Source organism: Aotus nancymaae, unplaced genomic scaffold (assembly GCF_030222135.1).
Source record: "Aotus nancymaae isolate 86718 unplaced genomic scaffold, 86718_ANA_hifiasm-v0.15.2.pri h1tg000020l, whole genome shotgun sequence".
Lineage (NCBI taxonomy): Eukaryota > Metazoa > Chordata > Mammalia > Primates > Aotidae > Aotus > Aotus nancymaae.
Genome location: NW_026988432.1, coordinates 13,421,709 through 13,438,811, shown reverse-complemented (window position 1 = coordinate 13,438,811; position 17,103 = coordinate 13,421,709). Strand labels below are relative to the sequence as shown.

The window sequence follows — 17,103 nt, the reverse complement described above, 5'->3', positions numbered from 1 at the left end:
GTGTGCATCTGGATGTTCCATCAACCCATCCACTTCCATTGCAGCATTTAAAATATTTTATTACAGAGTTAGGAAAAAATATGAACAAAAATGTTACAGTGTTGGCTTCTACATGTAATTGTGTGTGATTTTTTTTTTCCTTGCAAATCTTTTAAAATATTTTTTTCCTCAAAGGAATTTTTTATAGCAATCATGGGTTTCACTGTCTGGAGGTATCTAGGTAATGTCCAGTAGTTTGTCCCTTTGATCCAGTAGTTACACAAATGGCAGTAACTGATTGAGAAGTAACTCCTCCCCATTTAGTAGAAAAGGAAAGTAGTATTTGGAGCATTAATTTCACAACTATCACATCGCTGCAAAGTACTTGAACCAGGATTGAAACCAAGTCTTGTCAATCCTAAAAGTCCATTTATTTTCATTGATCATATCATCTCTGTTTAGAAATGTTTTAAGAAAGTGCAGTTTTGGCCAGGTGCAGTGGCTTATGCCTGTAATCCCACCACTTTGGGAGGCTGAGGTGGGAAGATCACGAGGTCAAGAGATCAAGACCATCCTGGCCAATATGGTGAAACTCCGTCTACTAAAAAATATATAAAAATTAGCTAGACATGGTGGCACCCACCTATAGTCCCAGTTACTTGGGAGGCTGAGGCAGAAGAATCACTTGAATCTGGAAGGCGGAGGTTTCAGTGAGCCAAGATCGCACCACTTTACTCCAGCCTGGTGACAGAGCAAGACTCCATATCAAAAAAAAAAAAAAAAATACAGTTTTACATTAGCTGTGTATTTACACACACACACACACACATACACACAGATATAGTGTGTGCTTAGTAAATATTTAATAGGTTGATGTGGTTGAACTCATTCTTACTGATATAAAGAATCATGAATTGTGTGAAAAATCACCAGCTCTTCTTTTCATTCCTCTGTTCAGTAACTCATCCATGTTTTCTCCCACAAGGATTTCAAACCTTGTCTCCTGTTTATGAACTTCCAGCCTGAGCCAAATTAGAATCTCCACTGTTCCCTGTGGATTTCTCCCACATTGCACCCTTTCCCCTAACTAAATACTCTTGTTCCAAGTTCCAAATTTCTGTGGCACCCCAACTAGAATTTGGCCTTCAAGATTCTGCTCTCTTAATGGCTCCTACTCTGACACCTCTCATCTCTGAAATTCTGGCACATTTCTGTGTGTAATGCCTCTCAGGGACCTGAAAAGTGGGTCTCTTGTTTTGGCATTCATCATTTATGTATAGAAATAGCTCCTCCTTAATAACTGTGGAAGGATCATTTACTTCTTGGTTTCTCTGGATCCTAACACTTAAAAGACACTAAATAAGAGTCTAAGGCATTGGACAATGAGGAGAAGTTTTACATACAGCACACTGTAGCAGGGCAGGAGGTCAGTAAAGCTGTTATTGTTATTTCTCTTTGGTTTTTTCTTTTCAGCCTGGGCAGACTATGACATATATTACATTTCTTGCATCTTCAGTGTCCCAGCATGCTGCCTGGAATATAACAAGTAGTCAATAACATCCATTAAATTTAACTCAATTAAGGACACTTTTGGAGAAGGTGAATTTCCAGAGTCGTTTAAATAATACAAAAGAACACTCGGTATGTTCTTAGAAAAGGAATGACATTCCAAACATATGGCTTTTTTTCTAGCATGTTTTTAAAAGGATATAAAAAGGGGGAAAAAGGTAGAAGCAAGTGCCTGGATGAAAAACGAAGTAGCGTAAATTTTAAATTTCCACATAGAGAATTATAGAAACTTTCCATTTCTGCAATAATTTAGTCACATCATTTTTGATTTTGCCTTTAGAACAATCTTGCTGGATCCCTCAATTTATGTTTTCATCTTAAGGTATTTTTGAATAGAAATATTGTATCTTTGAGCTAAGAGATATAAAATGCAAGCATACATCTCAAAAAAATGCATTATTTTATTCACATAAGTAGAAATCATGGTTCTTCACATAGCATCTATCTTATAAGAATTCAGGAAAAATCACACCAGAGGTTTCCAGTTTTATATCTATTTCTTTTTTTTTAATTTTTTTTATTTTTACCAAAACAGCCTTATAATTGCTTTGCTAGGATTTATGTAGTAAATAGAGAAAAGCAATTATTTTCAAAGGATATTTGTTTTCACAAAAGTCGTCATGAACCAAACATTAGTACAGGCATACTTTTACTGAGATTGAAAATATAGGTAGGATATAATTGCTCAAATGCACTTTAAGGAAGTTTGGAACAGAAATAGTAAGAAAACAAGATTAGGCACAAGCATGAAACATGATGTAGAAAGTTTAGAAATATACAATGCACACACATATATATGCACACAACAAGTTATACTAGCATCATAGGACATTGGAACAAATTGAAGAGGACCCCAGAAATGAGGACCAGACTCATATATAGAAAGGATTTACCCAAGATCAAAAGCAGTCCAAGAAAAGCTGGGGCTAAAATAAAAGAGAAAGGAATTCAGAGCATTTCTAATTAGTATTCAAAAGTACAAGTGTATGTTTTTGAAATGCCTGATAATGATGAAAGCTAAGAGATAACATAAGAGATAATAATTTATCCTTTCTCTTTATTTTTTAGATTTTTTCCCTCTCTTTTGTGAAATAAACAGTTGAAGGCTAATTATGTGGTCCTATGATGTAAACTTCTTAGGTTAAGAGTTGCATACCATCTCTTTCTACAATTCCACTGCCTAAACTAAGGGCCCAAGGCATAGCCATCATAGTTGTATCTAGCAGTCATTGACTGCTTACCATGCTAAGTATTAGGTACATATATTAACAAATGACTAGGCGTTGAATTATATCCCCTAAAAAGATGTTAGAGTTTTAACCCGTGAACCTCAGGATGGAATCTTATTTGAAAACATGGTTGCTGTGAATGCAATTACTTAAGATGGGATCATATTGGAATAAGGTGTGCCCTTAATTCAATATGATTAGTGTCTTTGTAAGACAGAGACTCAGAGTGAATGACCACAAGAGGACACAGACACAGGGGAAAACACCAAGGGGAGATGGAGACAGAGACTGGAGTGATGCATCCCTAAGCCAAGGAATGCCTGCGACCACTGAGGCTGGACGAGGCAGGGAATGATCCTCCCCTTGGTGGGCTCAGAGAGAGCATGGCCTTGCTAGTCACTTGATTTCTGATTTTCTACCCTCAGAACTGTGAGAGATTGAAAATATTGTGTTGTTCTAAGCCATCCAGTCTCTGGCACCTTTACACAGCAGCTCTAGGAGACTTATGACACCCGATTAATCCTCATTATAGCCCATGTGGTCAGGGTGCTGTTCCTTTCTCATGTAACAGGTGAGGAGACCAAGTGGCAGCAATGCAAAGCAACATGCCCAGGGTTACAGTGGCAGAACCAAGAAGCCATCACAGGGCTTGGCTCCAGGATCCATGCTCATAACACCATGCTATGTAGGATATTGCAAAACATTTGCTGCCTAAGTGAATTAGTACATTCATGTATAATATTGCTTTGTAGCCCATGGGCTTATACAAAATCACTTATTCTCAATGTATTGTTTTAAATTGCATTTTAAAAACAATGGAAACAACCAAAATCTTGCAATAAGATTTATGGTTGCTGCTCCCACGCATTTCTACCGATTACTCACTAGTCAGACAGTTAGCTTTCATTCGATTCTAATAGGGTGCCTTATGTCTAATTATTGTTTTAGACCTTTATGGGTAGAAACTAAGAAAATGGCTATTTCAGAGCTCTGAGCAGCTGTTCATCTCTGAGAAAGACCATTTCTTTTTCTTTTTTTTTTCTTTTTTCTTTTTTTTTTTTAATAAACCAAGACACCTAAGACACCTTTTTGCAACCAAGTGGCTAAATTTCCCTTTTGGGAAAAAAAAAAAATGTGGGTAGGCTTTAGTAAAGTTCTCTATCTTTGGTTGAAGAATCTGTTAGTATCCTAGTTTGGGAAACTGTGTCAGCCGCTTTGCTAGATGTCCTTAACTCCGATGACGCTCTCTAAATAAGAAGTTTGCCAGTAATTCTAAAATTATAGGACATTTGCTATCTAATCACTCCCTTTAAGCCCAGAGAAATGGTCTGCATTGCAGGAGAACCAGTTTCTAGGTTGCTGTTCTCCAGTCAGGGCAGAGCGGGGAAAGCAGCACTAAATGATCCCAATGGATAAAGTGGCTCCCTGTCATTGCCGGGTTAAGTGGAGAGTTGCTCTGATGAGCTGGCCTGGAGTTACACCAGCAGCTGGGGAGCATGACCAGAGACAACTTCCAGTATCCTTTTCAAACATCAAATGACTGACTATTCCAGTAGCACTCTGTCCCTATTGCTCATATTTAAACATTTCAAAACCTAACTACTGTTGAGGCCATGGGAGTCTTAAGCCTTCAAATGAATAATTCTTCCCAGTCCAGAGAAAAGGCCTCTTAGGGAAAGGTTGAAAGAGAAAGTTAAGCTCTACTTTATAAAGGTCAAGCCACTTAAAGCTTTGTCAGGTGCAGACAGATCCTGTACTTGCCGTTCCGAAAGCCTCGCAGGTGTGATGTCTTTAGTGCAGAGTGAGGCTGAGAGGCTCATGGTTTTTGTACAAGGGGAAGTTCCTTTGCTGCTCCCTTGGTGCAGGAAGACTGCTGACAGTGCACATATAAACAAAGAGGTCTGCAATCAGCTTATTAGAGTATAACCCAATCTAAAGATAAAAACTATTCTTCAGATACCATATGCCAACACAATTATTCTACACAGAATGGCAGCATCATTGTGGAATTTTAATGGCTAACTAGAGATCTTGGGTAACTTGATTCGTCTTATTGGAACTTATTTTTCTCATTATATAAAAGGTGAAATTTTTAAATTCCTGGGATCTTTTTTTTTTGTGTGTGAAACTATGACACACGTTCAAAACCCACTCAGAAGAGAGAAAGGAGCCATTCCTTGGAGCCAAGAGTTTCATCATCAAATCTCAGTTTACAGGTTAACTCAATGACATTGCACAGATTATTGGAACTCCAATCCCCAATTTCATCATTTGTAAAATAAAAATATTTATTCTGACCTTAAGACCCGTTGTAACAATAAACAAAGATGATTATATAAAGCAATTAACTTATATCTGTGGATAACTTTTATTCCATTCCCTTTCTCTGTCTACTCATTTTTTTTTTTAATTCAGGGAGATGGTCCACACTGAGGAAAAACCAGTTTCTGAGTTGGACTCCTCAGGTTCTGGCAGAACATTTTCGATTTTTTGAAGTGCAGTTTTGATTGACTTCTAACATTATGCCTGGGTGACTCCTGGTTTCCACAAACAAGTGGCTGTTTAAAGAATGCAGGAGTAAAGGAATGAATGAACAAATGCTAGCTATGCAAATTTTCTTCCAGCATCTGGCTTTGTCTGTACCTGGCCTTTATGAAAAACCTTCCAAAAGCTGCCATATGCTAGTAAGATGGATATGACCTAATTATTTGATTAAAGCATCTTTTAAAAAACAAATTTATTCTTTTTTTTGAGACAGGGTCTTAGTTCTTGCCCAGGCTGGAGTACAGTGATGTGAACATGGTTCACTGCAGCCTCGCTTTCCTGGGCTCAAATACTCCTACCTCAGCCTCCTAAGTATCTGGGTCTTTAGGCACATGCCATCATACCTGGATAATTTTTTTATTTTTTGTTTTTTATTTTGTAGAACAGGATCTCCCCACATTGCCCAGGCTGGCCTCGAACTCCTGGGCTCAAGTAATCTTCCCATCTCGGCCTTCCAATATGCTGGGATTACAGGCATTAGCCACCATCCCCTGCCAAAAACAGTTATTCCTTTAACATGGAACAATTTACATTCAGCGATTACACTTTATTGAATGTACCTCTCGTGAAGTTTACGAAATAGAAATCATTACCCCATTGTATATTTAAAAGAGTCTCAGAATAATTGAGAATTTTTTCCAAGGTATGTAGAAATTAGCAAAATCATGACTTACACCAGGAAGCATCTGACTCCAAAGCTACTAATATTGTCAATACATTCTATGGCCTAAAATTTAATCACATGGTGCTCACACACTAGTTAGAGAATGAAGCCACATGCACACGTAAATATAGATAAAAAAGAAAAACTAAGGGCTGTGAGGCTGCAGAGGAGAGGTGACCCCTACTAGGTGGACCATCCAGTGATCTTTGCATGTTTGGTGGTCTTCAGACTTCTTTTGAGAAAATGGCAAATTTTTGACAGGGGGATAAGGTTTTAGGGAAATGAAGTGCAAATTATGGTATGAAGAATGACATACGTTTATCATCCAGGCATTGGTTTTAGTTGGAACACAGAGTGTGATGTTGGGGGTAGCTGGTAAGCAGGCTGGAAAGGGAAATCCTGCCATCTTTTTTGTTTTATTTGGAATACAGAGGAATGCTATATATATATATTTCATGTAGTGAATGACATGCTCAGAACTGGTTTAAGAGGAGTGATCTGGTTGAGGTGTGAAAGGTAGAAGCGGGAGAGGAAATGCCAATAGTAAGAAGCCAAGTTAAGAAGCAGTTGGAATAATTCCGATGAAAAGAAACCAAACATTGTTAGGGAACAGCACTACACGAGACATTTTAGTCACATCCCATTTTTAGTTATTAAATAATCTAATGACCATATATTGACTCAGTTGTACAGATGAGGAGACTAGGTCTTGGAGACAGAATGGTCAAATGGTCAGGAGGAACAAAGACAGTGCTGGAATCTCAGGCTCTCTGACCCCAAAGACCACTGGGTTAAGACTTGATTGCCAGTGGCCTGATGCTGCAGCCAATCCGTAGGAAGAACTAGGCATGAATGGAGCATTGGGGACCTCTGGAGCATTAAGGACCAATGCCTGGGGGACTACCAGGTTGCTTTTACTGCTTTCTACATGTCAGAGTTGCTTTTTTCACATTGAAAACAAACTTTCTTAAATAGCCAGTAATCTTAGCCACCAGCAACACCAACATGTTTACATCTAACTTTGTCAGCCATTAGAGAAATTTAACAGTTAACATGTTTCAAAAAATCTTTTTTTTAAAAAACCTCTATCTCACTAAAACTCTTCTGGTATTAGGGAAGAGAAAATCTTGTGTAGAAAGAATAATTACATAACCTACATGCAGTTTTCATCTCTAGATCAATGAACTCTGAGCAAGAGAGAATGCTATGATATGAGCAGAACACTTGGGTCACACCTAGTTTATAAGGAGTCTTCTTCAAATAAATATGTAGATGGAATGAAGGCTAGTTTCTACCAAAAGAGGGGGTGCATGGGCAGACCATTCTATGGGTAGTAACTACATATGTTGTCCTTTCATTAAAAAACACTTTGGGACAGAGCTTCCAAACTTGAATCACAGGATTACTCGTCAAAATAGAATGGAGAAGGCAGATAGAGTGGTCAATAGAGTCTGAATCACAGATCTGACCATAAATATTTCTTAACCACCTGTCTTCATGAAAGGGTTTGCCTGTATAAGCTGTACTGATATTAATTAAAATGGATTTCTTCACTGCAGTGAAATTCTTGTTTTAATCTTGCTATTTCACAACATTAGATAAGCAACAGATATAAGACCAGTTAATTTTTTTAATACAATGATAATTGCCAATCTTTACATTATCATCTCATAATAAAATGATGACACACATGGCATTTTTTTGTATCATAGACAGGGATTATTTCAGATGCTTTCAGATTATTTCAAAAGGCAACATACATTTCCCTTTTGATTCTCAGCATATGTTATTTGGGGAGAAGTTTACAAGAGATGATGCAATCAGACTACCAAAACCTATTTATCAGGAATGTGTTACCTAGGCAACTTAAGAAAATTTTCAAGATCAATTTTGTGAAAAGTTAAGAAGTTTATTTTCATACTACTTAAAGATCTTTCCATCATGTCTAGTGGATTATTTAATAATTAACATATTTACAGAATTGTATAGGTATTGCATTTTCACATATATCATCCCTTTTGAGATTCACAGCAACTTTGCAAGGTAGCTGGGGAGGGTGTTATTATTCTTATCTTGCAGATGATGAAATTGAGGCTCAGATAAACTGATTTTCCAACTTTCACAGTGTATCAATCATGATTCTTTGTTGCAAAAATCATATTTCATTATTAGGAAGGAAATGTAAGGACATTTTATAGTTCATGGACTACCTGGGGTGGCTGAAGATTTAAGCTTTGTAATTAGGTAGCCAGAACATTTTCTAAATTACATTGAAGAACCACTCTGGAGAAGCTGACTTATGTCTCACGCTTGTGACACTGGGCAGGAGAAACGCTCTTGGAGGCCTGATCAGCCTTGTCTTGGGAAGCTGAAGGTCTTCAACACCAACCCCACCCAAGCAATGCATCACCTGCTTGAGCCAATAAGTTACCTTGCAATCAATGTTCTATGAGTATATGTGAGTGGTCGCAGCCAGATCACCATTCTCCTAGGGTGACCACTCGTCTTGGTTTGTCCAGGACTCTACTGATTTTAGGGCTGAAAGTCCTAAATTGCAGGAAGTTGAAGACTGGGATGGTAGTCATCATATTGTACCATAGCTGCAAGAGGACAAGAAAGCAAATTTCTACTACGTGTAGGGTAGATAACTCTTTAAAATATACCAGGCATTCTCAGCCTTACCAGGCTACCAAAACACAATAGCAGATGCCACTACTCAGAAGTGATGAGTGAGCTACTGCTTCCTAAATTGCTAACTAATAGGAGCTTAAAGTATCAGAAAAAATTTAAAATATATTTAGAGGACATCTTTATTTTTTTAATCTCCCTGTCAATATAGATGCCATCCACCTGATCTCAGTGATTGATTGCTCCACAGGTGGTCATGATACTCACATCAGGATGATCACAGTTTATCTGGCTTCTCCAAGACAGGTTTTTATACACATTGAGTGGGCTACAACTGTGTATCTTACTTTGCTTCCAATAAGGAGGAAAAGAGATGCTTCTTAGCAGGAACTGAGTGAGTTCAACATATGGAGAGGAACAGAATTAAAGGCACAGAGAGAGAATAGAGAGTCAGGGAGAATTGATAATATCCTGTGAGTTTCTGAGAAGACCTTACCTCTTAGCCTATCATGTTAAATTCTCTAATAAAGTGCTATTTTATTTAAAGCGGACTGACTTTCTAGTTCTTACAATTAATAGAACACATACTTGCAGGATTCTAATTTTTGCAAGGTTTGATGCTTGCACCCTGGAAAAGGCCAGTTGCAGATGCACGCTGCCTGAGTATGGAGCTCTGGGAAAACAATAAAAGTTACTATAGTTAGGGATAAAAGGCAGACTCCTAGCACACAAATTATCCTTTTTAAAATATAAAGGTGTACGGTTTATTACATCTAGATTTAATTTATTCCCAATTAAGTTGTCTTATCACCAGGTTGTTACATATTCCATTTTCTAAATACCAGTATTTGCTTGTTTCTCTATATCTCATATAAAAGTATCAAGTCCTATTCATAAGTCTTTGCATCATTTACTTCAGCCCACATTCCATTAATATTTTCTGTACAAGAATAACTTTTATGATTAAGGTTTGTTTCTTTGGGTCCATAATGCCATGGTTTAATTAATGTCTCTGGTTTGCTATTCAAATCTCTAAGCCTCTATCTTTGGGGCCTTTTTTAATTAGGACTTGAATTTAAGATTCTTTTTTAATGTACTTTTTCTGGGCTGATATAAATGTTTAGTTTTTAAACACTGGAAAGCAAAAACAAAAGATAGTAAATTTTGTTAAAAATTACCTGTAATGTCTATTTTCTTTAATCATTTCAAAAGCCTTACAGCAAATTTTCCATGTGTATAAGCCTCAGGGTACATAATGCACCAGCAGACCTTCAAGCACAGGTTTTGTGAGGAATAAATAATGCCCCTTGAGGCTCTGTTCCAGGGAAAGATGCTCACCATCCTGTGAAACTGCACATTTCCAGGGAAGAGGATGAGCAACAGCAGGACCAATAACGTACCAATAAGTTCTGCTGGTGAATCAGTCCAGGCCTGCAGGGCATCCCTTGCACAACCTAGGTCTCAAGCCCCCAGAGGGTGGTGCCTCTTGGTTCATGCTGCTGATTGCCAGACAGAAGAGGAATAGATAAGTGACGAGGAACTAAAGACCTGCTTGCTTTCCCAGGAACTTGAAGAAACCACTTTCTCAGCTTGTCTACTATTTCTAGCACTTAAAGATGAAGTCAGATGTAAACATATAGCTGTCATAATTGTAAAGCCCTTAGGGTGTGTTAAAATTCCCGGGATTAGCAGTACTTTGCCTTCTTAGAAGAAATCTTATGTAAAAATATAAATGGAGATTTGACACGTATGTGGAGGATATCAGGGCTCTATCAATAATACTTTCTATATTTTTTGTATCTTTAATTTGTGCATCCTGCAAGGTCTTTCTTAAGTCTGAAATTTCATCCTGTTGCATCTGTTATCAAGTGAAAATCAAACCCGTCTGCCTTTCCCTTCTTCCTATCACTACCAAACTGCTTTAAAGAGAAATCTGCATCTGCTCTTTCTGTTCCTGCTTATTACCTTGAAAACCACACCACTAACTGGGAATTTCTTTTTCTCTCAAAGAAGAAAAGCAAAGCAGTGCTATTAAAGGTACCAAATATAATGGATCATTAGTTCTCACCCTTTTGCAACTTCCCTTCTACATTGCACGTTAAAGAGGATGCTGTCACATGGGAACTTTTTTTTTTTTGCTTTGATGACATTTTATATTCCTGAAAAAAACAAAACAAAACTCTATATTATGTTCCTTCTTTCAAATTTTAAATATTATTCCCTAAAGTACTTTTTTTCATTATTTTCCTCAATGTCTACATTATGCATTTTGATTATCACATGCCTCCATTATTGCAAATCTGTGAACCAATCCTAAAATATTTGCCTGTAGGCCTAGCCACCCACCAAATACCAGTTTAACTTCCCCAAACAAATACTCAGGTGAACCTCCAGATATAAGGCTTGGTGCCAACAAAGCAATTGATTTATTCACTCCTAAATCACTCCTACTTAGTTTCCTCTATTTCTGTCTAGGTTACCACCCCACCCCAATTTTCCAGGCACCTGATAGTGAAACTTCAGTATTTTTCCCCTTTATTCCATGTATGGAAGCAGTTGCCAGGTTAAGTCAGTTAGGCTGCCATATACGTTCCTCTTAATCTATTTTCTTTTCAATGCTTTCAGTTTTTTATTTGCCTCCTGGATTTCTGCCACCAGCCTCCCATTCGGTGATTTTCAAGTGTGAGATTCAGCAGAAGGTGAGGCAGGGGAGTGGAGTGGGCAAAGCATGTCCCATTAGGAAGTCCTATCAAGATACTGGCAGGGAATGGAGGTATTTGTAATGTCCAGACAAGGTACTTCATGAGGCTTGGCCACGAAAACGACTCATGGTATTTTCCTACAGAATCTAAGGATACACAGAACCCAGGGAGATGATCCACACGGAGAAAGAAAATTTTAGATCTTGTTTTCCCTTTGTACTTATCCTTTTTTCAGAAACAAAATAGAAAAAGGATACCAGCTTTACTAATATCTAATATATGTCTTGACACCGGCCCTCCTTCCTGCTCCTATGTTCCCAGGCAATGAACAGGAAGTAGGGGGCTCCTCAGACCCAGGGGATGGACATCGGCTCCTTCACTTGCTCCTGTGGTAGCAATGTATCGTGTTACGTTTCAGATTAGGGAAACAATACATGAAGTTACAGATTATTTATTAAGCTTTAACAAAAAAAAATAAAAAAGTAAAATGTTAACATTCAAGTAAAATTGGAAGACAATATAAGTAATTAAGCACAAGAAAACAAAAGGAATGGCAGAACTGATACTTCTATTTCTAGTACAAGTTTGTTGTCACTCACATTGCAACAGGACATAATGATAATTTAACCAGATATGACAAGGAATAGACCTCAAACAATCTAAATTAACTAGAAGACTATTCAAAATATGGCTATATTTCCATTTTAGGTGAAGACGAAATATGCCCTAAGTGTATATTGTGCCTTGAGGTATTAGCTAAAGATAGCATGTAGCTGTCATAATTAGTAAAGCATACAAAAACTAAGTCTAAATTACAGGATTAATTATGTGTGTGAGCACACTGAAAGTAGAAAAGTTTATTGTACCATCAAAAACAATACATGTTTCAAATACTGTTCATTTTAATTTCATCTTTTAAATTCTATGCTTAAATAGGATAGTATAAATTAAACAAATATATTAAAGGCCTACTTTAAACTTTCTACTGAAAGTATGCATGATAAAAAAATAAAAAGTTTGGAGACAAGGGCCCTTCACCAACGGAGACAGGAAAACTTTCCCCATGTGGGCAAATTGATTGCTTAGATTAGTACACAGTATATGATAAAACATATACTGTGTTACATTTAAAATAAAATAGTTGTTTATTAAACAATATCTTGAATTTTTCGATCAAACTAATTTATTTCAAAAATCTTAATATAGTAAAAGGAAAATAGGAAATGTTTATCTTTGTCAAACTGAGGCATGGGCCATAAAATTCTATGGGAAACATTTTAGGAACAGTATTCTCAATGGTTTTTCAGTCTATGGACTTTCTCCTTTATTCACCTTTCTGTATATTTGTGTGTACTTGTTTATATACAATTCCAAACATTAGTAACTAGGAGTTTTAGCATCAGAAAAAAATGCAATGCAAAAGAAAGAAGTGATGTAAAACCCCTGGAATTCTAAATTTGAATTGAAAATATCAGTATGAACTTATATTTTGTTTTAAAAATGTCTGTATTTGTGAACTTTGCCCACTAAACAAGCCTAAAAACAATGACAGGTCCAGGAGCAACAAGCACTCCTATTATCCAGAATGCCGTCTCTCAACTCCCTAGAACAGTTACTGGCTTCAAATCTCAGACAGGAAATGTACCAGATGAGCCTAGAATATTTTATTGTACCAACAAATAAGAATGTTGTCAAAGACAAAATCAGAAGGACTCCAAAGAGAATGGATTGAAACACAATAAAAAATGTTATAATCATAAATGAGACACATGATACTTCAAAAAACCTCTTTGGTAATCTCAAAAGTTCCTAGAAAACCAACTTGTTATTCTGAAAACTTGTAAATAAAGGGAAATAAGCAATAATTCAATCTTCCTGTATGTACTGCATCTCAGAATAATAAAAAAAATTCTGAAAAAGTTATTTTTTTAAAGATAGAAAGGCTGGCTATTAGAATATTAATGGAAAAATGGGACCAAGCAATGATCAACAAAGTGAAAACCAGTGGGGATTTTCGTAATACATAAATCAAGCTGACAATTCCTAAACCAACTGATTAATTTTAATAAAAGACAACCATGTGTTTGGTTATGTATGTACCTATTGATGTGATTTGAGGAAGTACACCATACTACTTATGGAATTTTCTTTCTAAAACAAACAAGCATATCTGAAATGACATGACAGCAATGCAATCAGCAAAATTTAAAATGAGAAACTTGAGAGGACAAATATCCCGCTTTTCTCAGCAGACAAATTTCAAGGAAAGAGAGAGTAGCAGAAACCATAGATTTAAAATTTAAGAGGCATAGCAACCAAATGCATTCTGTCTCAATCAAACTCTAAGGAATAACAAAAGCAAAAAAAAAAAAAAAAAAGTTGAGGATTCTGAACATTGATTGGATATTAGATAATATAAAAAATTATGAATTATTTGTGTGTTATAATGGCAGCGTGGACATTTTTAAAGTCTTTATCCTTTAGAGATACATACTGAATCACTCATGGAATAAAATTAAAAGGCATCTGAGGTTTGCCTCAAAATAATCTGGGTTTGGAGACAGTGAGTGTGGTTTTACAAGCAAGATTTACCACTTGTTGATTATTGTTGAAATTTGTTAACAGCTACAAGAGTTTATTGTATGATTCCCTCTACTTTATGTTAACTTTTTTTGTAGTTAAAACGTTTGCATACAAACAGGTAGAAATGCAAATTTAATGATTATGTGTATGTGTATATATATAAATCTAGTTAAAAATATAAATTTTACAAATATAAGATCTTAAGACATGCAATTCCAGTTTAATTAAATGACAAGGTTTTATGCAGCTATGGTTATGCTTTCTCAGTTTTCAGTTCTGTTTGTCATTGTCTTCCTTTGCTGATAGATTTTCTTTGCTGCTCTGCTCTTATGCTGGAATAGTAGCCCCCACATTTCCAAGCATTCTCTGCATACATGTGTGTGGACAGTGTCTTAGCTCTAACTTTTTATCTGTCAAGGATTGCAAAGCTTCATCTGGGCTCCTACACAGCTGTGGTGGATCAGACGTCCTTGGTAGTAGATGCTGATTCAGCTTCATCAATTTTTGGCCTCTGTAGAGTTCCTTTACTTTTTTGCAAGTGGGTACTTGAGAGAAAGTTTGTTATATTTTATTCAACATGGTTAGGTATTTTTCAGTAGAAAAGTTTGCAGATTAATATGTAATATTTCTAGAAACTGAAGACAGTTTCATCTTTCACACAGCTCTCAGATTAGTGTTTCTGGAACATAGGCTTGCCTGTGTAAAATTATGTATTAAATTGTCATTTGTTTTGTGTTTTCTAGGAAATACAAAATACTTAAAAATTTGCCTAGCTTTCTAATTCCTCCACTATAATTCTCATATCTGTCTATAACTTTATTTTCTACTCATGTTTTGCACTAATCAAATTTTTTGCATTTCTCACAAATGTCCATTTCTTTGCTCAGGCTCATTCATGCATTGGGGATGCCCATCTCTTCATCTCTGCATGATTCGATCTTACTGCTTTCAAAAGTCATCAACTCTTTTACAAAACTATCTTCAGATCCCTCAGATAACATTCTCTCTCTTCAGAAACTTCCCCCCTTAGGAATTCATTTCTTTCCTTTTATGGCACTACATGTTTATGAACATTTTATCTAATTGATATTTATTCCCTAAGCATCTCATTGCTAGGGCCTTTTTATTATTCACCCTTGCATTACCTAAATTGTAGACCACAGTGACTTTCACATAGAGAATCTTAATGATTTTTGAAGGTATAAGTAAATATGTTTCAAAAAAGAATGTCTGCTACTTTAACAGCTTTATCTTGAAAAGCAAGAGATACCTGTGAACTGAGAACACCTGTGTCAACATAATGCAGATGAGATTATAAAACACCTTGAACAATATGACTTCTTGTTTGCTCCAGGAAACTTTTGCCTAGGAAAGATAAGAATATACACCAGGAAATATCTTTGTTATTTGCTTTGGGAAATTCCTAAGATCAATTTATTGGAGACAGTACTCTTCACCTGGGCAAACAGCTTGCTTATCTAACAGTTTATTTGTCAACACTGTTGACAAATTTCCTTGGTCTTGTCATGTCTATTTATCTTAAATTATGATATCACAAATTTTGTCCACTCCCAAACAGTTCCCTGCTTTGAAAGACCTGACTTGAAATGATCTGAGCACATATTTCAAGGCCCAATAACTATCACAATTGAACTTTTCAATTGTAAGACACCCCTAAGATCCTGTCAATGGTGTTCAACCTCACTCCTAAATGATGGCTGTCTGGTGATATTTTGGGGTTTAACATTGTGTACTACTGCAAAACCAAATAAAAAATACATGACATTTCTCAAAACCTAGGATAATATCTTTCTTTCTTTGTTCTTTGTTTTCTTTTCCTTTTTTTTTTTTTTTTTTGAGACAAGTTCTTGCTCTGTCTCCCAGGCTGGAGTGCAGTGGCATGATCACAACTCACTGCAGCCTTGAACTCCTAGACTTAAGTGATCTTTCCACCTCAGCCTCCGAGTAGCTGGGACTACAGGCATGCACCACCATGCCCAGCTAAGTTTGGCATTTCTTTTGTAAAAACAGAGGTCTCGCTATGTTTCCCAGGCTAGTCTTAAATTCCTGGCCTCAAGTGATCCTCTAGCCTTAGCCTTTCAAAGTGCTGGGATTACAGGCAGGAGCCACTGTGCCTGGCCTAGGATAATGACTTTCTTAAGTTGTCATTCTTGGTCCTAATTTCTGTGTTTGAAAAATAGTAGATAAATGTTTTTCTTGAAGGACCACATTTAATATGATAAGATTTCATGTAAGATTGCCATTTGCAAAGGACCTTTCACATAAAATTCAGCCTTTTTCGTTCTGCTGGATAACACCAATTTCTTTCCCCTTCCACTTCACTTATTAGAGGACTGTTGATTTGATTATTGTTTTTAGTTGAAAGAATTACTATTAAGTTAGAATATTTATTTTTTGTTCATTTAAAGTTTATTTGCATTGGAAATCTGGTTGAGGCAACCTTGTGATTTTTAAACTCTCTTGTGAAATACAGAATAATCATTGACCTCAAATTACAAAAGAAACAAAGCAAGGACTTCATTTCTATTAGGCTGTAACTCAGAATTCTGAACTCAACCATGAAAGGGTTTTGGTAAATTGCAAAACACTCTACAAATATAGTTTTTCTAATTCTAGAATAGGGCATAGTACCTGACACTTAAGAGGAATGCAATAATGTTTATTGAGCAAATGATAGCTTATAGTCTATGACTAGAGAGCTTTAAAAATGCCTCTGAATAATTTAACATCAGTTTACATTTTCACTGTAGTAAAATTGCTAATATCAGATCCTTTCGTAAAAACAGGTGTCATCAAAAGGGAAGGAGAGCAGCCAGGAGTGTGGGATATGTGACACATTTTATGGAGCTCAGAGTGGAAAAAGAGAGACTGGGCTGGCAGAGCTCCCACAGTCTGTGGTGTACCCGCTCGTCTATGTGAATGGCACCCCAGGGTCATGCAGTGACTAATGTCACTGAAGCCAACTCCTTTGCATTTTAGAAGTGAGCTGATGCCTGCCCTGTCAACATGGAGCAATAGCTAAGAAAATTTATTCCAAGTGTGGATTTGCTGGGAGACTGCAGAATTTTAGGGTAACTCAGGGTGAGCGAACCTGCTCATTGAGCTTCTTCTGACTACTTGGCATGTCCCTGAAATTTGCAGAACCCTTAAAGGCTGGTGCCCTTTGGGTCACCATGCCAAAGGG

General features: G+C 36.6%; 1 long non-coding RNA gene across 1 annotated transcript in view; it reads right to left on the bottom strand.

Annotated features, from left to right (window-relative positions):
- LOC135276030 (uncharacterized) overlaps window positions 1-10,058 on the bottom strand; it is a 44,419-nt gene extending 34,361 nt beyond the window's left edge. The window contains exons 1-2 of the long non-coding RNA XR_010343586.1: window positions 9,918-10,058; window positions 8,296-8,585 (exon numbers count right to left, since the gene is read on the bottom strand). This is a non-coding gene — a long non-coding RNA (uncharacterized LOC135276030). The remainder of the gene's footprint in view (window positions 1-8,295; window positions 8,586-9,917) is intronic.
- Between the last annotated feature and the right edge of the window lie 7,045 nt (window positions 10,059-17,103).